We start from the raw sequence: 21,997 nt of genomic DNA, 5'->3' as shown, positions 1-21,997 counted from the left end.
GCTCTGAACACACATTCAGAAGGATTGGTTTACTTTGGGCTTAGGATAAGTTCTACAAGAGTTACTTCTTTGTAAATTATTATTAGGAACCATGGTGGTCCCAGCTGTTCATTTGTTAACTCTGTTCTTCGTGACTTGTTTAACGCATTGTTTTTGGTCTCTGTTTGGTGGTCTTTGTATCAACTAGCTCATAATTATGTCAGTATGCTAGAGCAACCCCCCAGGTAGCTCAGATGGTGAAGCGTCTGCCTGCAATGCAGGAGACCTGGGTTCGGTCCCTGGGTCGGGAAGATCCCTTGGAGAAGGAAATGGCAACCCACTCCAGTACTTTTGCCTGGAAAATTCCATGGATGGAGGAGCCTGGTAAGCTACAGTCCATGGGGTTTCAAAGAGTCGGACACTACTGAGTGACTTCATTTTCACTTTCATTTTTATGACATCTAAGCATATACATGTTTTATTACCAATGCTAATGTAAACTGGCAGCCCGTGGGCCTAATTCAGCCATAAGGTATGTTGTGTAAGTTGAAATATTGTAGTTCCTTCAGGGGAGCTTGTACTACCCCAAATTGCCATAATATCCATCACTGAGTGACCCAAGCACTCACTTCCTTTACCTGCTAGGCTCCCATAGGTGTCTGTGTTTTCTTGGTTTACAGGACTAATTTGAACAGCATCATTTTGGTCAATAGCGTTAAACTTTGTTACTAGACCTCTCCATGGCAAGATTAACAGGAAGCACAATAAATGTAAACAAATGCATTTATTTTTTTATTTAGTTTCCTTCTCCCTCCTCTCTGAAGGAGGCACTAATTATCCACAAAATGGCCAAAAGATCAACAGTAGAAAAGATAAAATAACAAACCACAAAGTGGAAAATTAATAATCAAAAGTAGATTATACAGACTAGTAAATCAAAGGGTATTTCTGGGAAAGAAATGAGGTTATTGTTTGTAAACATTTTTATGGCCTTGACCATTGCTACAATTTTATTAGATGATGCTTTCTAATTAGCATTTCTATTGGTAAAGTTAGGGTAAACACCAAGTATCTGGTTTCATATTCTATTGTTTTCAAAACATTTTCCCCCTTTAAAATCAGAAAACTCCAAAAGAAAAAAACAAAAATGAATTGACAAAAACTCTTAAGGTAAAGAAGTTAAAATTATCCTGTTCATTAAGCTGGGATACCAAAAATTCTGATTTCTGCATGCTAACAATTTCTGATTCTCCTTAGTTTGAATTTATTCCTGTTAAAATTTTCCCATCAATTGATTTTTCCCCATATATCTTCTATTGAACTCTCCAAGAAAAGCTTTGTTTTCTCATTTTGCCCTTATTTTTAAAATATTCCACTGAAAACAATAAAGGATTTCTCCCAGGACTAGTTTGGAGGCTCTGTCACTTACGTTAAGTTGAAAGATTTTTCTGTGCAAGATCAGGAGTTCCTCTAAGATCCTAAGAATCACCACTATTTGTTTTTCTCAGTGTTTTAGAAGTTCTTCATTGTTGATCATTCAGATACTATTTTTAAACATTTCTCAGCTTCTTTGTCTACATTTCTTCCTTTTTCTTTCCTACTTGAACTTCTTTTATCTTCCCTTTCACATTTCAGTTTCCCCCCTGTGAGGTTACATTATTCATTTTTTTCTGCTTTGTTAAGAGCAAAGAATCACATTTTTTACCCAGGCTATCTTTTCACTTTCCTTTTGTATTTTCCTAAACCTTTATCTCACTTAAATATATGAGATGAAAACATCTTATGGAAAATTGATCGCTATAGATTCAAAACAAAACTAGCACTTTTTAAAATGATCAGGTAAATTTAAAATTTTTATTTTTTATTGAAGTATTGTTGATTTACAATGCTGTGTTAGTTTCAGGTGTACAGCAAAGTGATTCAGCTGTGTGTGTGTGTGTGTGTGTACTAAAAGATGTAGTTATGTTCACCTTTCAGTAGTTACTGTGTATATGGACCATGGACACTCCTCCTACCAGAAAGCAACAACAAAAACAGAAATAAAAAAACAGAAAACCCACCCCTAAGTGTATGTTGGTGGAAGGAAGGAAGGAAGGGAAATTACCCTTTTTCGTGTGTGTGTGTGTGTGTGTGTGTGTGTGTGTGTTTCTCTGATGTATGTGTGCTGTGTGCTTAGTTGCTCAGTCGTGTCCAATTGTTCATAATCCCCATGGACTGTAACTCACCAGGCTCCTCTGTCCATGGGGATTCTCCAAGGCAAGAATACTGAAATGGGTTACCATGCCCTCCTCCAGGGATCAAACCCCAGTCTCCCACATTGCAGGTGATTCTCTAGCGTCTAAGCCACCAAGTTGGAGGGAGGAAGGGAAATTACCCATTTTCTAGTGTGTGTCTGTTTCTCTTGTGTGTAGGTATTGCAAATACTTTCTGTCTCCAGCTGTCTTTTCACTATCTCTTAGTGTCAATAAAGAGAAGTTTTTAATTTTAGTGAAGTCAAATTTATTAATTCTTCTGTTTATAGTTAGTTTTTTATGACTTAATCTTTCCCTAATCTACAGCCATGGAGACTTTTTCCATATATATATATATATATATATATATATATATATATATATATATAGTAAACCTTTAGAGTTTTTCCTAATTGTAATTCACTTGGGGCTTATTAATAGGAGTGGTCCCTTTCACTTTTTTTTATACAAATATTAGTTCCAACAATATTTATTGAACATTTTAGTTTTTCACCACCACTGCTGGGTGAACTGTCATAGCCAAGTGCCCATATATGGATGAATTGGCTTCTGACTCCATTCCACCTTATGGTTCTATCTGCTTTATCAACAGACCATCTTAATACAACTACAGTTATACAACTACAGTTATATAACAAGTTTTTTGATGTCAAGTATAATAGGCTTTCTCTGCATTTTCACATAAATTTTAGAATCACCTCATCAAGCTACAAACACACATGCACACAACCCTGTTGAGAATCTGAATGGCACTAAATCTTTAGATACTTGGTATCTTTATAATTGTGTTCTAATCTATTTATTTAGGTCTTCTTTAATGCCCATTATTATATCTTTCCACAGAGATCTTACACCTTTTTTTTAGTTTATTTCTATGTAGTTGGTATTTTTGATCAATGGATAGTATCTTTCTTTCTTAAGTGTTTTCACTAGTATGTAGAAATATATTTGACTTTTATGTATTGACTGAATCCAGCAACTTTGCTAAATTCCAATAATTCTAATAATGTACTTATAATATCTCTTACCAAGTGTAAAAATTTATCTGTAAATTCTTTTGGATTTTTCTGCAAATACGAATCAAATCTTACATGACTATTGATAACATTTCCCCCTTTTCCTTTATCTAATTTCCATCAGAATTTCACCTTCACATTATGACTTGTTTACAAATGCATTGGTTAATTTCCAAACATAGGGATTTTCTATTATCCTTTTAACTAATTGTTATAGATTTTTTAAAGTCTGATCAGAATAGATTGTTTAATGACTTCGGTCACAAAATTCACTGAGAATTGTTTTGTGGCCCAGCTTATGGATTTTCTGTAAATGTTTCATGTGAGCCTGTAAAGAATGTGAATTCTGCAGTTTTGGGTGCAAATGTCTCATACATGTTCATTAACCTAACTTTAATTGTTTTGTTCAAATTTCTGTATCCTTGCTGATTTTTCTCTCCCTCATTAATTTTATCAAATATTGAAAAAGGCATGTTAAAATCTAGTTTGTGAATTTTTCTTCTCGTGGTTCTTTCATACACATTCATACTTGTTATATATTACTAGTCAAATCTTTCATTACTATGAACTGATCTTTATCTTTAAGAATGCTTTTTGCCTTGAAACGAAAATATAATATAGGCCTAGAAGTGGGATTGCTGGATCATATGGCAACTCTACTTTTTAGTTTTTGAAGGAATCTCCACACTGTCCATACTGTTCTCCCTAATGATTGCACCAATTTACATTCCCACCAACAGTGTAGGAGGGATCCCCACATGGATCCTTAAAAGGATCAAGAGTGTGAGTTTGGATTATGAAAAGCAGTGTAAATGATAATAATTAAACACGTATTTTAATTTTTCCTCAGTGGTATCATGCTGTAAATTAAGGGCATTCTGTTTAAAGGCAGCAGGAAGTTTCTGATAAATGTATATTGTACATCGTAATGATAGTCCTGTGCACGATTCATTTCCTCCAGCCTGCTATTGTGCTGATATTTTATTCATCTATTGTGAGGCATTTGGTGATTTCTCTTGCCACTGTTGCTTTGTCTATGATAGGCAATCCTTTTGCATGAGTCTCAAAAATAAAATACAATACAACTTCTAATAGTGGGCATCTTCCTCCCTTTCTTATATCTTGTACTTTATTGTTGCTTTCTAAGAAAACATGGAATTTAGGACCATCCACCTAGTGACAATTAACTTGCTTAACAAACATCAAATTTATGCATTGCTGATTTGTTCCTGTCCCATCCTGCATGTGAGCAAACTCCAGGAGATGGCGAAGGACAGAGAAGCCTGGCATGCTGCAGTCCACGGGGTCACAAAGAGTCAGACACCACTGAGCAATTGAAGAACAACATTCTGCATACATGAAAACTATTTGTTTCAATCCTAAATCACAGTATTACATTAATGACACTTAAACAGCAATTAAATTCAATGTCTTGTATCAACAGTGCACATAGCTCAACCAAAGTGACATGAAGAGCTATGACTTAATTTTACTTCACAGGAAATGGCCATAACATTGTGACTGCTACCTAACAGTAGTAACTAGAGATGCTATTGATCATAAGATGCATTTTGATTTCAGAGACGTTAAAATGCAGGAAAAAATGTCTTAGAATCAACGTGCTCAGTCGCTCAATCGTGTCCAACTCTGTGACTCTCTGGGCTGTAGCCTGCCAGGCTCTTCTGTCCATAGGATTTTCCCAGCAAAAATACTGGAGTGGGTTACCGTTTCCTCCTCCATTAGAATCAACAAATGTGCTATTTTATTATTCTTGCTGCTTTTGGCTAAATTCCTTGGCTTTCCTGTAAATTTTTCTTCTAGTACCTTCCATTTAATTTCTAAATTTGATTTGTCACTAGTTTCTCTGCTCTTTTTCTCCCAGATAGTCCAAAGAGTACCAGAGTCAGAGGTAAAGGAAGTGATAAGGCTGCTCAAAACAATCTCCTTCATTCAGGTGGCATGAAATCTGAGATTTCATCGCTAGACTTTCAGTCTTCCCAAGGATCCCCTTTAAGATGCAAAGACATAAGGGAGAGTTAACACTGCGTTTAAGTAATTCCCTCTGCACTGTGAAGGATTTATCAGATGTGCTCTCTGGCTGCAGTGACCTGGTGCCTGCAGGCTGAGTGTAATGGATTCCAGGGCAAATAAAGGGGGAAGTTTCAGGACAGCCTTGAAAGAAGGAGGCACAGTAACTGAAGGGGCTGGAGGATTCTGAATAAATGTGTAACCAACAACTGTCTGAGCCTGGGTTTCTCTAAAAGCTAACCCTGAGACAAAGATGCCAGTGCAAGAAGTATAACTGAAAATTCATCCCCAAAAACACAGTTATGGGAGTGGGTCAGTGAGATGAAGAAGAGAAGGCATCCAGTAAAGGGTGCGCCACCCAGCCATTGGCTCAGATGGGCTGGGAGCCCCCAGGATAGGATAGAACATGTGCCTTAGAGTTATTTGGGCTTCCCAGGTGGTGCCAGTGGTAAAGAACCTGATTGCCAGTGCACGAGACAAATGTAAAAGACGTGGGTTCGATCCCTGGGTCAGAGAGATTCCCTTGGAGAAGGAAATGGCAATCCACTCCAGTGTTCTTTTCTAGAGAATCCCATGCACAAAGGAGTCTGATGGGCTATGGTCCATAGGGTGTCAAAGAGTCAATCATGACTGAAGTGACTTAGCACAGCACAGATTTATCTATGCCAGGGCTTTGGGAACTGGAGTATTTTTATATCAGCTCTTGTCATTACTAGCCCTAAAGCAAAAACCCACAGATGCCGGCCCTTTGAAGTCCACTCGATTGAACTAAAGCCATAAGGTCCAAGGGGCTATGGGCAGGGCAGCCCCTATCTCTGCTCTACCAGCTCTCCTCCTAACCTCAATTTGAGAAATTTTCGATTTCTTATTTTTTTAAACTACCTGCAACCACACTAGAGTCAAATGTTGATATTTCTTCTTTTATGGTATCTCTGAGATATGAAGCAGTTATTTCCAACTACTGGGTAAAATGTTTTCATTCATGTTTTTATTGTCAATCTGCAATCTACTGCACACTTCTGGCTGTCAGCTCACACTATCCCCTTTTATCATCCTGAATACTGCTGTTAAATCATGTTTATTCTTGCTCCTTACCAGCATCAAACACACTGGCCATGACAACACACTCTCAGCTTCAGCTTCTTACTATTTCCTTCCCTTTGTTCTGAGCACACGATGTTTCTTAAAGGCTTTTCCTAAGATTTCCTCACTAGAATTATAAGGATATGTCTAAGGTGAAAAAAAAAAAAAACTAAATAGAAGAAGAGCTAATCCAGTCATCTTAAGGCTGATTTAGACTGGCCAGTCTAATAGATTTAAAAAGCAATTCTCTTTCATGATAATTATAACAATAATGAAGTACCACTCCACAACTGTTAGGTTGACACTGACCACACCAAATGCTGGTGAGGATACAGTGCAACAGAACTATTAAATGTGGAAGACGCTTTGGCAGTTTCTTACAAAGCTAAAAACACCTTTAGCATACAACCCAGCAATCATGCTCCTAAGAATTTACCCAAATGCATTAAAAGCTTATGTTCACATAAAAATCAGAAAATGTTTATAGAAACATTATTCATAATTATCAAAACTTGGAAGCCACTAAGATGTCCTTGAATGGGTGAGTGGATAAACTGTGGTTCATACTTCCATGAGGGCTTCCCCGGTGGCTCAGACGTTAAAGAAACTGCTTGCAATGCAGAAGACTCAAGTTTGATCCATGGGTTGGGAAGATCTCCTGGAGATGGAAATGGCAACCCACTCCAGTATTCTTGCCTAGAAAAATTCTACTGCTAAAAATAGGAGCCTGACAGGCTACAGTCCATGGGGTTGCAAGAGTCAGAAACAACTTAGCGACTAAACCACCACCAATATTTCTATGATGAAATATTATTCAGTGATAAAAAGAAATGAGCTGTCAAGCTACACAAAGACATGGAGGAAAACGAAAACATATTACTACATGAATACTGTAAGGCAAAACTGTGGAGATAGTAAAAAGATCAGTGGCTGCCAGAGGTTTGCAGGGTTGGGTAGAAGGATGAATAGAGGGGGAGCACAGGAGATTTTCAGGGCAGTGAAACTTGTCTGTATGATACAGTAATGGTGGATAGATGGTATGAGGCATATGTTAGAATTCAAAGGGCCATGTAACACAAAGAACAAAGGGTAATGCAAGCTATGAACTTTATCTAATAATAATGTATTATTGGTTCATCAGTTACATTCAATATACTACACTAATAATGCAAGATGTTCATAACAAGGGAAACTCTCTGGTGGGGGCAGGGAGAGAGGCTAAGGTAGTATATGGTAACTCTGTACTTTCCACTCGATTTCTCTGTAAAACTAAGACATTCTAAAAAAGTTAAAAAGTCTATTTAAAAAAAAATCATTCAGAAGTCACAGTTTTCACATATCCTTATGCTTTTCCTTTGACCAAGAAAGAGAAAATTCAAATGACTATAGTTGCCTGCCTCTGTTGTTTAGCTGGCTTTAAATTCTCTTGAGAGTCCCTTGGATTGCAAGGAGATCAAACCAGTCAATCCTAAAGGAAATCAGTCCTGAATATTCACTGGAAGGACTGATGCTGAAGCTGAAACTTCAGTGCTTTGGCTACCTGATGCGAACAACTGACTCAATGGAAAAGAACCTGATGCTGGGAAAGATTGAAGGCAGGAGAAGGGGACAACAGAGGATGAGATGGTTGGATGGTATCACTGACTCAAGGGACATGAGTTTGAGCAAGCTCTGGGATGGACAGGGAAGCCTGGCATGCTGCAGTCCAGGGGATTGCAAAGAGTCGGACACAACTGAGCAACTGAACTGAACTGAAATTTTCTCATCATCACAAAGATTTTCTTAATAAAAAAGAAATGAGGTATAGATTCTCCATGCATACAAATTATTAATGCCCCATTTCTATTTATGCTAATAATAATACATACATCTTGCTGCTGCTAAGTCACTTCAGTCGTGTCCGACTCTGTGCGACCCCATAGATGGCAGCCCACCAGGCTCCCCCGTCCCTGGGATTCTCCAGGCAAGAACACTGGAGTGGGTTGCCATTTCCTTCTCCAATGCATGAAAGTGAAAAGTGAAAGTGAAGTTGCTCAGTCGTGTCCGACCCTCAGCAACCCCATGGACTGCAGCCTACCAGGCTCCTCCATCCATGGATTTTCCAGGCAAGAGTACTGGAGTGGGTGCCATTGCCTTCTCATCTTAAATGAACTTAAAATTAGCTGTAGATGTAAATAGTTTGTCTTGGTTTACTTTTTATTTTTGTGTTGGTTTATTTTTTAAACTAAAGAAAATACTTCTTAAAGGTATCGGACTTAAATTCTGAGTCTATTTCTGGTGCCATGTTCTGTGTCTGTGAAGGCTTAGCTTATCCTAGACAACTGCTCCATGAAGCGGTGGGAGAATTCTACATAAAGTCAGGGGAACCTGAGTTTGTGGTTGTCACTAGCTGTGTGACCTTAGGCAAGGCACTTCTTAACCTTCATTACTCTAATTGCTCCTCGAAAGTGAAAGTGAAGTCATTCAGTTGTGTCCAACTCTTTGTGACCCCATGGACTGTAGCCTACCAGGCTCCTCCATCCATGGAATTTTCCAGGCAAGAGTACTGAAGTGGGTTGCCATTTCCTTCTCCAGGGGATCTTCCTGACCCAGGGATGGAACCTGGGTCTCGCGCATTGCAGACAGACACTTTACCATTTGCTCCTTAGTCAGCTGAGATAACAATACTGGTATCAGAGAGTCATCTCGAGGGGCATGCCAGACAACTGAGAAAGAGCTTTGTAACTTGTGCACGTTCAGTTGCTTCAGACTCCTTGCGACCCCAAGGACTATAGCCTTCCAGGTTCCTCTGTCCATGGGATTCTCCAAGCAAGAATGCTGGAGTAGGTTGCCATGTACCTCCTCCAGGGGATCTTCCCAACCCAGGGATCAAACCCACTTTTCTTGTCTCCTGCATTGGCAAGCAGGTTCTTTACCACTAGTTCCACCTGGGAAGCTTGTAAGCATGTAACTTATAAAGTGCTCTAAAAAGAGAAGAGGGTTTTTTTATGTTGTCTCATGGGGGTGTTAGAAGAGTTTAAAGATCATAAATGGTAAATCAATGAAAACAACATAAAAATCTTCCTATTAGTTTCACGAAAAGGAAGAAAACTGACTAAAAAGCCAATAAAGACCAATGTGTTTTCTGGGAAATATATTTACATGAATGTAAAAGAAACTCCAGAAAAAGATAGACTATGTATTGGGGACTTTCAAAACATTAAACAGCAGGGACTTTCCCAGCTTTTCTTTAGGATTAACTTGCACATGTGCACAAATACACAGCTGCTTTAAATTTAAAAAACCAATGCATACAAGCTAGCAATAAGAAATAATAATACAGTGCTCCCACCTGAGCATAATTCATAAACCATTTGGAAGAAAATAATCAATACTACATTTTCTAAACAAATAGAAAGACCTGAGAAGGAACATGACAAACTCTCATTAATGATCATCCTTGGGGAAATGAGACGGGCGGGGCGGGGGTGGGGAGCTGGATACTTTCATTTGATTTCGATTCTTTGGTATTGTTGGAATTCTACTTAAGCGTGTGTTACTTTTATGATTAAAACAAAATAAGTAGTGATAAATCACTCATATATGCGCCATACCAGATCTTTGTCTTGGCTTGATTTATGCAGAAGTTTTTGTAAAAGATGAATGTTGGTTTTGAAAATGAGTCATTCAGGTGAAAAGAGAAAAAAGGAGAGTCAGAGTCTACTTAGATCATTATAGTGACTAAATTTCAATGCTCTTGGGGAACTCAGTCTTGTAATTAAGAGATAAATTAATTGCTTAATTCAAAGTGACAGGAAGAAAACAAGATAGGTGCTAACAAACTCTACTTATCATTTATATGTTTGAACATAACAATACTAGAACCTGCCATTTACTGAATACCTATTATATGTAGGGTGCATTATAAAAGCTGACAATAGTCTGCAAGGTACCTTTTAGGAAGCCCAGAGGTCACGTCATTTGTTAACGGCACTGAACTCTTAAGTTAAGGCGAAGGAGTGCTTCAAAAAACAGGTGTATCTCATTCTATAAACCATCACCTTTCCAAATCACTACTGTCTTTTTCAAAATGCATTTCTTATTTAAGTGGACCCCTTCAGTCATAGCTGCATTCAATTTTACTCTCCCTGGAAATTATCTTTATAATATTGCCCATGATAAATCTGTTCAAGGATTAACCATTCTTTATGGAACCTCAAGATAGTTGCAGTGGTTAAACCAACCAACAGAAAATTACTATGTGTTTGATTGTAAAATTATTGAATCACATTTCCTGAAATGACTTCAGTCTTAATAACCTCTGGTTGTTGTACTTGCTATTCATACAGGCAATCTGCCATGGACCCTGAGTGCTCCTGTGTGATCTTGCTGGTGTGCCAAGAATACAAATCCCTGACCACTCATCACTCGTCTCATTTTGGGGGGTTGTATTTGCAGCAGGCAGCCTTACTGCTGCTACTGCTAAGTCACTTCAGTTGTGACTCTGTGTGACCCCATGGACTGCAGCCTACCAGGCTCCTCCATCCCTGGGATTCTCCAGGCAAGAACACTGGAGTGGGTTGCCATTTCCTTCTCCAATGCATGAAAGTGAAAAGTGAAAGTGAAGTTGCTCAGTCGTGTTCGACTCTTTGCAACCCCATGGACTACAGCCTACCAGGCTCCTCTGTCCATGGGATTTTCCAGGCAAGAGTACTGGAGTGGGATGTCAGTGCCTTCTCTGAGACAGCCTTAAGTGATGTGGTAATGTCTCCGTTTAGAGCAGGCTGGCCTCCCATAGCTGTAAAAGCAGTGAATTCCTCAAGTTCAATGTTCCTCTCCTGTGACACAACCCACTGAGTGTGCTGACAATCATGGTGGGCGCGCTGTAGTACCTGTGTCACCGTAGTAGGACCCAGAGGACAAAGGAAACTAATGCAAATGAGCCTGAAGCTCTGATTACTACTTTTGCCGTGAATAATAAAATCTTTATTATCCGGAAGTCTCAAGTCTTTAACTGGCACAAGAAACAATAAGCTCATTTGTTAAAGGGTAAAATTCCAGATCCTGCATGTTTCTCAATACCAATTTGTATTATAAACTTGTAACATTTCCATTATTTGTTCCTATGTCTTATTCCCAATCTATACTGGCATCTTCTAAAAGCAAGAATCAGCTTTCAAGACAAATCTTGTAGTAGCAGTCACCTTACAGGAACCTTGTAAATGCTTGCTGAATGATCAAATGAGAAGATGAGTAAATTACAGTAATTCCCTCTTAACTGAGAAAAAAATAGAAAAAGCATATTATTCAATCTCAGTGTTAGTAAAGAGATTGTCTTTAAATTCTTCTGGAGTTTTTATTAGTCACCTAACCCTATTGCTGCTGCTGCTGCTAAGTCACTTCAGTTGTGTCCTACTCTGTGCGACCCCATAGACGGCAGCCTATCAGGCTCCCCCATCCCTGGGATTGTCCAGGCAAGAACATTGGAGTGGGTTGCCATTTCCTTTTCCAATTCATGAAAGTGAAAAGTGAAAGTCAAGTCGCTCAGTTGTGTCTGACTCTTCTCGACCCCATGGACTGCAGCCTACCAGGCTCCTCCGCCCATGGGATTTTCCAGGCAAGAGTACTGGAGTGGGGTGCCATTGCCTTCTCCCTAACCCTATTAGCCAGGAATATATAACACTGGAGTTCTGAGATTAGTTGGAAGAGATTAGCAAGATATGAAATACTCCTGGAGATGGTGACTTTGCTTCAAAAAGCCCTGGTGGGATCTTCATCCTGGTTGACCGCTATCACTGGTAGAGGCTGCCTTGGGGAGACTTGAATATTAGGGATGATGCTCTGAGAGTCCCCTGCTCTCTGTATGGTAAGACACATCCTTTACTTATAGTAAAAGAATTGATATCCTTTGCTTACGTCTAGTAGAATCCTTTAGTCACCCTCTCACCTTTGCTCTCATGATAGCAAGAATACATCATCCTTATAATCAAAGAATATTTAGATGAGAATATAAAGACAAGAAAATGAAATACTAAAAAAAAAAGAAAATGAAATACTAAATGTTAATATTGATAAAGAAGGTATACACACATCTCTCTTGTTGATATGTCTTTATCTAGAAAAAATGAGAGACTAATAAAAAATTCTAGAATGATAAACAAGATGACACTTTTTTCCTACACTGGTAATAATCATCTCAAACTGAAAATGGAAATAATGTTGCATCCAAAATAGTAAGAAAATATTTTTAAAACTTAAGAATAAATGTAAAAAGAAAGGTACACATTTTACATCAATTAAACTAGGGTCATACTGAAGACTGTAAAGATCTGAAAAGGCATAAATTACAAACAACATAAAATAAACATAACAGAATTTTAGGATGTGGGACTTTATCCTAAAAATGTTAATCATCCCAAAATAAATACACATTTTTAATGTAATTGCAGTTAGACTTCCAAGAGTTGATTTTGGAGAGTTTGGATTGAAAGAAAGAGGTAATACAATTCATATGAAAGAAAAGTTGCACAACGGTTAAGAAAATTACAAAAGCTACTTAAGTTTTCAGTGCTTAAAATATATCAGGGAATTTTCTAAGTGTTCTATGTTATATTTCACTAAATCTTCACAACTGTTTGTGATCAATACTATCATCCTGATTTTACAGATAGGTACGATGAGAGAGAGAGATGAAATAGCTTGAAGCCAAGTTTCAATCTGACTCCAGAGTGTGTGTTTTCAACCGATTAACCACCAAGTAATTGTCACCAAGCTGGGGGGAGAAGGACTTGCCATACAGGATGCTGAAATATACTACGAAATGTAATATATTTATAAGGTATAAATACACTATATAACATACTTTATAATAATTAATTTTGACATATATCTAGACTAGCAGAGCATAACAAGAGAGTGGTAGGAGAATTATTACATAAAAATGAACATACAAAAACCATCTCAATTCAGTGGGGAAAAATGATCATTTAGAAAGTCTTGCTGGTATAATTGTCTATTAATCCAGAAGACAAGTTGGATCTTTATATAAAGAATTCTATGTAGATTAAAGATAATTTTTTTAAAAAAGTAGAATAAGTCAGGAAAACATGTATAATTTAAGAATTGGGAGAGTTTTAACCAAGGCTAGACCCCCTGAAACTATACAAAAAGATGAATTTTTAACTACATTTAAAGATTTTTTCTTGTACAGAAAAAGATGTCATAAAGCCAATAGACATATGGTAGATTGAGGTAATTATTAATAACTGTTATTTAACATGAAAAATATTCTTAGTGTTTTTAATATATAATCATTTGAAATTGATAAGGGAGAGCCCAATAGAAAAAAGTGAATGGAAAATTGACAAAAGAGCACATCTAAGTAACAAATGAATATGAAAAAGGATGACCAGCTTCACATGTAGTCAGAGAAAAGCAAACAAAGTAAAAAGAGATATTATTTCCTAACAATCAGGTACACAAGATGAAAAGAAATGAAAATACCTACTATTAATTGAGATATGGGAAAGAGGGTCTTCATAGACTTTGCTGATGGAAATGTGAACTTTACAACCTATTTGGAAAGCAATCTTGACAATGCCTATTAAAATTCAACTATACCTTGGACTAGAAGGTCCATTTCTAGGAATCCATCCCATAAAAATAAGGGCATTAGCCCACAGGGACACACGCACCGGGTTGTTTGTTACACTGTGGTAGAGAAAAGCTGGAGGTGAAGTGCCTGCTCCACTAATGGGAAGGGCTCAATAAAGTACAGCACATCCACTCCATGGAGCATTTGCGACCATAAGATCTAGAGATTTCTGTGATGTAAAGTTTAGAAAGTAGAGAAGTGATTAACACAACTTCATTTTTTTTTCATGACAAGATCCTGTCTTCTCATTTACAAAATTTCAGAGAACATATAATGTTCATGGGGATAAATTACATATGTTCTTAGTTTATTTAGAAATGAGATATAGGTATGGAAGAGCACCCATTGATGTTAACGCTGATGTCTTTGGGGGGTGATGATGTGGATGGGGGTGAGGAAAAAGAGAACTCTGTAATAAAAAAGCAGCATATATTATATCTAACTTATGGTAGACTATGTGTGAATGTGCAGTAAAAACATGAAAAGATAGTGACAAAAATGATAGTGGTAGTAATTTTATTTTGGTGGAATTTTAGGGAATTTTTAGTTTCTTCTTAGATTTTTCATTATTGTCTGAATTTTCACAAAGACATGTTATTTAAGCAATTAGGGAAAAATTAGAAAGCTATTTCCATGATATCAAAATGTCCATTTAGTAAAAGACTTAAATTAATTTACATATTGTGCAAAAATTAGAAATTAGACCTCTTACATCTAGAAGTGGAAAACCATTCCAATCGGAAGAAATAAAACCATTCTCTGAAGACTGTTGACACTTATGAAGCAAACCTCAAAGTGACCATTAAACATTTTCCATTGAACAAAAATCCGAAATCTATTTGAATTGTAGTTGAGGCACTAATACTGTTCAGCTACCGAGAGAAATGGAAACTGAAGGGTTGCTAATAGCTCATAAATAATGGAAAGTGATGCCCAAGTGACTTATTACTCAACTGTGACCATGAGGATAGGTCTCAGAGCTGGTTCTAAAACTGGGAATCCTAATGTTGGTTTACAGATACCCAGAGTGACACTTCAAAGTGGTCTTGAGGCTTAAAATGCAAGTCACAATAACATGTTTATATTTAAAGGGTCACTTTCTTTCAAGGCTACATTAGTAAAGATACTAACCCGGTGGAACTTGTCCTTCAAGGCCTTTTAAACTGACTGGCTCTGGCTTCCGGGACTATTTGTACCATCAGCATCCATCAAAATGTATTCATCTCATTCCTACACTCCTTGTTCATGCAGTGCTAATAATCAATGTAGTTGCCTCTTTTTCCCATCATCTTAGATGAAAACTCCTATTAAGCTGTACAGGTTTATACAGTTTACTACCTGAGGGCGTGAATCACCTGAGGTGCTGAAGCCAGGCCATTGTGGAGACATGGTTTACGCAGAAGGCACTGGAAAGTCCTCAGCATTTGAGGTCAGAATCAGGGTTTTACCCAGCCCTGCCATTAACTGTGACATTAAAAAAAGCCACTTTACATTTTTGAACTTTGATTTTTCTCCCCTTTAAAATCTGTACGCTGCCCTCTTAAGTTGTGAGAATCAAGTGGGATGTTCAGAATATCAGAGTCAATCATTAAACAAAGGTCAATTATGTTTTGCTCAGATTGCAGAAGCAAAAATATCCTTTGAAGAGGAATTTTTAAGTGCAAAAATATTAATACTAATAAAAGACACCCATAATCACAAGATCTGGAGATAACTGATATTAACATTTAATGTGCCATTTACTTTATATTTTCCATGTGCAGACATTTAAGAAAACAAAATTCAGACATGCTTTATATATTATTATATATCTGCTTTTCCATTTAATTGATAATTAAATTACAATGTCATTAAAACATCTACAATATCATTTTTAATAGCTGATGAATGGCTATATTAGCTCTAATCTATTGAATAAACTCTCCACTGTTGACATGTAGATTATTTATAATTTGTCACCATTAAAATGCTGTGATATATTGATTAAACCAATGTTGTTAAATTACAGTATTTAGATCTTGTTCATTTATGGTTTTCCTACTTGATATGTCAGAAACTAAGAGAAGTTTATTTAAGTGTTCCACTTTGATGTCTCTCATTTCTTGTATTTATAATTTTTACTTTATATTTTGATTCAATACTCTTTGGTGCATATTGATCTGTGAATGTTACATTTCCATTTGAAATTATCTCTGATAAAATATTTGTCCTGATTATTGCTTTTGAACTGGAATTTGACATTGTCTAACCACCTCAGAACCACCAAGAGGATTAAATGTTATACATTCGGAGTACTAAGTAAGTGTCAGCTCATTTCTATTTTATTATTTTTATTATAACAATATATAGTGACCATACTTTATTTTTGTCTGCATTATTTTTACCCAACCTTTTAATTCTCCTTATACCTCATTTTGGGCTTTCCCAGGTGACTCAGTGGTAAAGCATCTACTAATGCAGGAGATGCAGGAGACCCAGGATTGATCTCTGGGTTAGTAAGAGCCCCTGAAGGAAGGAATCGTAACCCACTCCAGTATTCTTGCCTGGAAAATCCTATGGACAGAGGAGCCTGGGAGGCTACAGTTCATGGGGTGGCAAAGAGTTGGACATGACTTGGTGACTGAGCACACACATATACCTCATTTTAGGGGTTGTTGGTAAATAGCATGTCACTGAATTTTCTGTTTTGAAATCTGAAACTTCTGTTTCTAAATGAGACTTTCTTACTCTTAAGAGGAGTTCAATCCACTTGCATTTACTGCCATATTTATGTGTTCAGTTGTACTCTGTCACCTACTTTTCTATTTCCTTTGCCTGTCTTTTGTTACAGATAGCCCATACTTCTTTTCTGTCCCCTTCTCCACTATGTGGGAAGGTATAAATACTGTTTTACATGCTTATAGCAATTATCATTGAATTTATCAAAAGTTTTTTTTGTGCCCAGTAGTTCACAACCTAGTTTTCACCACAGTCTCCAGGTGGATTACCTCACACCCACCCCATACTCCTCTATGCACTGATGCATTGATAGAAGAGGCTGTACACTATGTACAACTCCCAGTTTGCACCATCTATAATTCCGCCATTTTCACTTGCACCAATCACAAGGTGCCTTGACTGTATGGTACTACCATTGAAACTTCATTTTAGGTATCTGAAATAGAAGTTAATTTTTGTTATTTTGAAATTCCCATGTCAAAATAAGAATTTAGCATACTTCCCATATCTAAATGATTTCTTTATCATCCCAAGAAACTATTGTAGGGGTGCTGGAGAAGCCATGAAGAGATACTCCACATCCAAGGTAAGAGAAACCCCAATAAGACAGTAGGCACCAAGAAAGGGCATCAGAGGGCAGACAGACTGAAACCACAATCACAGAAAACTAGCCAATTTGATCACATGGGCCACAGCCTTGTCTAACTCAATGAAACTAAGCCATGCCATGTAGGGTCACCCAAGATGGATGGGTCATGGTGGAGAGGTATGACAGAATGTGGTTCACTGGAGAAGGGAATGGCAAGCCACTTCAGTATTCTTGACTTGAGAACCCCAATGAACAGCATGAAAAGGCAAAAAGATAGGATACTGAAAGAGGAACTACCCAGGTCGGTAGGTGCCCAATATGCTACCAGAGATCAGTGGAGAAATAACTCCAGAAAGAATGAAGGGATGGACCCAAAGCAAAAACAACATCCAGTTGTGGATGTGACTGTTGATGGAAGCAAGGTCTGATGCTGTAAAGAGCAATATTGCATAGGAAACTGGAATGTTAGGTCCATGAATCAAGGCAAATTGGAAGTGGTCAAACAGGAGATGGCAAGAGTGAACGTTGATATTCTAGGAAACAGTGAACTAAAATGGACTGGAATGGGTGAATTTAACTCAGATGACCATTATATCTACTACTGTGGGCAGGAATCCCTTAGAAGAAATGGAGTAGCCATCATAGTCAACAAAAGAGTCTGAAATGCAGTACTTGGAAGCAATCTCAAAAATGACGGAATGATCTCTGTTTCCAAGGCAAACCATTCAATATCACAGTAATCCAAGTCTATGCCCCAACTAGTAACACTGAAGAAGCTGAATTTGAACGGTTTTATGAAGACCTACAAGACCTTTTAGTACTAACACCCAAAAAAGATGTCCTTTTCATTATAGGGGACTGGAATGCAAAAGCAGGAAGTCAAGAAACACCGGGAGTAAAAGGCAAATTTGGCCTTGGAGTACAGAATGAAGCAGGGCAAAGGCTAATAGAGTTTTGTCAAGAGAATGCACTGGTCATAGCAAACACCCTCTTCCAACAACACAAGAGACTCTACACGTGGACATCACCAGATGGTCAACACTGAAATCAGACTGATTATACTCTTTGCAGCCAAAGATGGAGAAGCTCTATACAGTCAGCAAAAACAAGACCAGGAACTTACTGTGGCTCAGATCATGAACTCCTTATTACCAAATTCAGACTTCAATTGAAAAAGTGGGGAAAACCACTAGACCATTCAGATATGACCTAAATCAAATCCCTTATGATTATACAGTGGGAATGAGAAATAGATTGAAGGGACTAGATCTGGTAGATAGAGTGCCTGATGAACAATGGACAAAGGTTCGTGACATCGTACTGGAGACAAGGAGGAAGACCATCCCCAAGAAAAAGAAATGTAAAAAAGCAAAATGGCTGTCTTAGGAGGCCTTACAAATAGCTGAGAAAAGAAGAGAAGCAAAAAACAAAGGAGATAAGGAAACATATACCCACTTGAATGCAGAGTCCCAAATAATAGCAAGGAGAGATAAGAAAGCCTTCCTCAGTGATCAATGCAAAAAAAAAAAAAAATAGAGGAAAACAATAGAATGGGAAAGACTAGAAATCTCTTCAAGAAAATTAAAGATACTAAGGGAACATTTCATGCAAAGGTGGGCTCAATAAAGGACAGAAATGGTATGGACCTAACAGAAGCAGAAGATATTAAGAAGAGGTGGCAAGAATACACAGAAGAACTGTACAAAAAAGATCTTCATGACCCAGATAATCATGATGGTGTGATCCCTCACCTAGAGCCAGACATCCTGGATGTGAAGTCAAGTGGGCCTTAGGAAGCATCACTACTAACAAAGCTAATGGAGGTGATGGAATACCAGTTGAGCTATTTCAAATCCTGAAAGATGATGCTGTGAAAGTGCTGTACTCATTATGCCAGCAAATTTAGAAAACTCAGCAGTGGCCACAGGACTGGAAAAGGTCAGTTTTCATTCCAATCCCAAAGAAAGGCAATGCCAAAGAATGCTCAAACTACTGCACAATTGCACTCATCTCACACGCTAGTAAAGTAATGCTCCCAATTCTCCAAGCCAGGCTTCAGCAATATGTGAACCATTAACTTCCAGATGTTCAAGCTGGTTTTAGAAAAGGCAGAGGAACCAGAAATCAAATTGCCAACATCCGCTGGATCATCAAAAAAGCAAGAGAGTTCCAGAAAAACCACCTGGGAAGCTCACTTCCCACATTACTATTCATTCTCCATACTATCAATTGTCCTTTCTTACATCCAATATGTTTTTCGTTCTACTGTTTCTATTTTTCCCTCCTTAGAATCCCTTCCTACATCTCCCTCTTTTCATATTATCTGTTTGAATTTTTTATTTAAACCTATTTATCTCTTTTATATTTCTGTTCTTATTTTATACACATGGCTTCCTGAAAAACTTCATGTTGTGGAGTAGATCATTTTCAGAAGTATGTGTTTTTTAAAATACATCCTTTTGAGCCTGCCAGTCTCTTGTTACAAGGATTTTTTCATAAGACTCAAGCATGTATCTTTAGGCAATGTTTTAATAGATGAATGTGGGGTTGATTTCCTAATTTAGTTTTATTTATGTGCCTGATACTGTAAAGATTTCACTCGTATTTTTGTATTTAACTGTCCAGTCATTTTAGGTTTTAATGTTGTATGTTTTTGTCCTTTTCTCCTCTAATGTATTTTATCTAGAAGCTTGGAGAGATTTTTATATGCAATTGTAAACTTGAAGTCTTCATTACCAAAGTCAAAGGCATGATTTCCAGGCACTATGGTAAACTGGAAAGAAAAGTCTTTAGGGATGTGCTGAAATTTAAATCTCTTGTCAGAGTTCCTAAGAGCAAAAATAGAAAGACCTGTTTCTCTTGCTTATAGGGTTACTTCCATGCCAAGCTGAAGCATAATTTGATTTTTAAAAATTGCTTGTCCCTATTTTACCTTATTAGTCTCATGATATAGTAATATGTCTTTAAGATCAATTAAGCTCTATTTTAACTTGAAGGAATTTTCTCAGACATTGGGGAACCTGTAGTTTTTCCCATGCATGTTTTTCATCACCCCAGTCTTTCAAATATATGCAGTTTCATTTGCACATTTCTGATGAGCAAACTAGATTTGAGAGTATGAGTAATGGGTTGCTAAGTTTTCTAAGTATCAGAGCCTCTATAATAGCTTTTTGATGTAATATACTAAAGAAACAACCATGTAATCTCCATTTTGTGAAAAAAATACATGCATCCATCTCTAACACATTTCAAAAGATAAGAAGAAATATACTAAAGTATCAACCATGGTTGAAATCTGCATGATAGCATTATGGATAGTTTATTCTCTGCCATATTTTTCAAACTTCCTATAATACATATAAGTAATATGTATTACTTATATAACCAAAGTAAAAACTACTCTATTCTAACTGAGCAAAACTTTAATGATGAAGGAATTAAACCAATTAATTTTGCTTTTCCCATGTTCAGTTCCAACTAACATTTATTTCCTGGGAAAAGATAAAAGTAGATTGTGAATACAAAATTTTAGTGGTCATTTCTCATTCAGTTACAAAGAAAAAAAAAAAAAAAGAGGCATTCACAATAGGCATATGTGAAAAGATTTTGCCATACAGACTAATGCTGTGCTTTTCAGACATGAGCATTATGGACCAGAAACAGTAGAACTTTTGGTGACTAATATAAAGTTGCAAACTTTTTATTCTGCTTTAAATAAGTATATAAGGAAAGCTTCACAAATATTACCATGCACATCATCATTTCAAGAAAACAGAACATTCTATCCCAAGGATACAAAATGTTACAGAATTTTTTTAAAAATCCCTTAAAAGGAATATATTTGACTTTGTAAATTTTCTTATTTTGTTGCTGACCAGTGAATATTTTATTAAGGATGGGCCCTAACTGATGTTTGATGCTTCCTGGACCTCAACTTGGTTCTTCTGGTGACTGGACAAAGAAGTCCCAAAGGAATCTTACCTGGCTCCATAGAGATAGAGTAATGGTTGGTATAGAAGCAGGTGTTTGAGAAGGAAAGGAAAAATCAGACTTGGTGTTATTTTCATGGAGAAGACCTATCACCCAACGTTTTTGCAGTTCCTCATAAATTCTATTGATAAAATATATTAAATACATATTTAAATCCCCATATAATAAATGATAGATTGTGGGAAAATAGTTTTCAAAACCTAACACTGTGATAGATAACTAGCTAGAATCCAAACCTCATCACCTCTACCACAACCAGCCTTGTTCAGTATGGCTAAACAGTGCGATCTTATTAAAAACTAAGCGGGATCATACCACTCCACAACCAAAACGTTCCAGCAGTTTCTCATTTCAAAATAAAAGCCACAGTCTTTACACTGTCCTAGCCAAGCCAAAGTCATGAGTTCATGGGTACATACGTCCCAATTATTTTTCATTGTCATTAAACAGTCTTCAAAAACATGGTGTTAGATAAATGTGTGTTACTGAGTTATCTGGCAAGGCCACAGTTATAGTATTAGTTTCCTGTTATAAATATTCAGGTTGTTCCTGATTTCTAAATGGTAGTATTCACTATCCTTGCTAATCAGGCTTCCCAGGTGGCTCAGTGGTGAAAGAATCCACCTGCCAATGCAGGAGACTCAGGTTTAATCCCCATGTTGGGAAGATCCCGTGGAGTAGGAAATGGCAACCCACGCCAGTATTCTTA

At 37.2% G+C, this 21,997-nt stretch overlaps 1 protein-coding gene across 1 annotated transcript in view; it reads right to left on the bottom strand.

Annotated features, from left to right (window-relative positions):
- The window catches only part of STAT4 (signal transducer and activator of transcription 4), a 105,318-nt gene that overhangs the window by 44,855 nt on the left and 38,466 nt on the right, over positions 1-21,997 (bottom strand). The gene's annotated exons all lie outside the window — the stretch shown is intronic.

The sequence above is a fragment of the Bos mutus genome, chromosome 2, assembly GCF_027580195.1.
Source record: "Bos mutus isolate GX-2022 chromosome 2, NWIPB_WYAK_1.1, whole genome shotgun sequence".
Taxonomy (NCBI): Eukaryota; Metazoa; Chordata; class Mammalia; order Artiodactyla; family Bovidae; genus Bos; species Bos mutus.
Note: the sequence above shows the minus strand (reverse complement) of the source record. Positions and strands in the feature narration are given on the sequence as shown.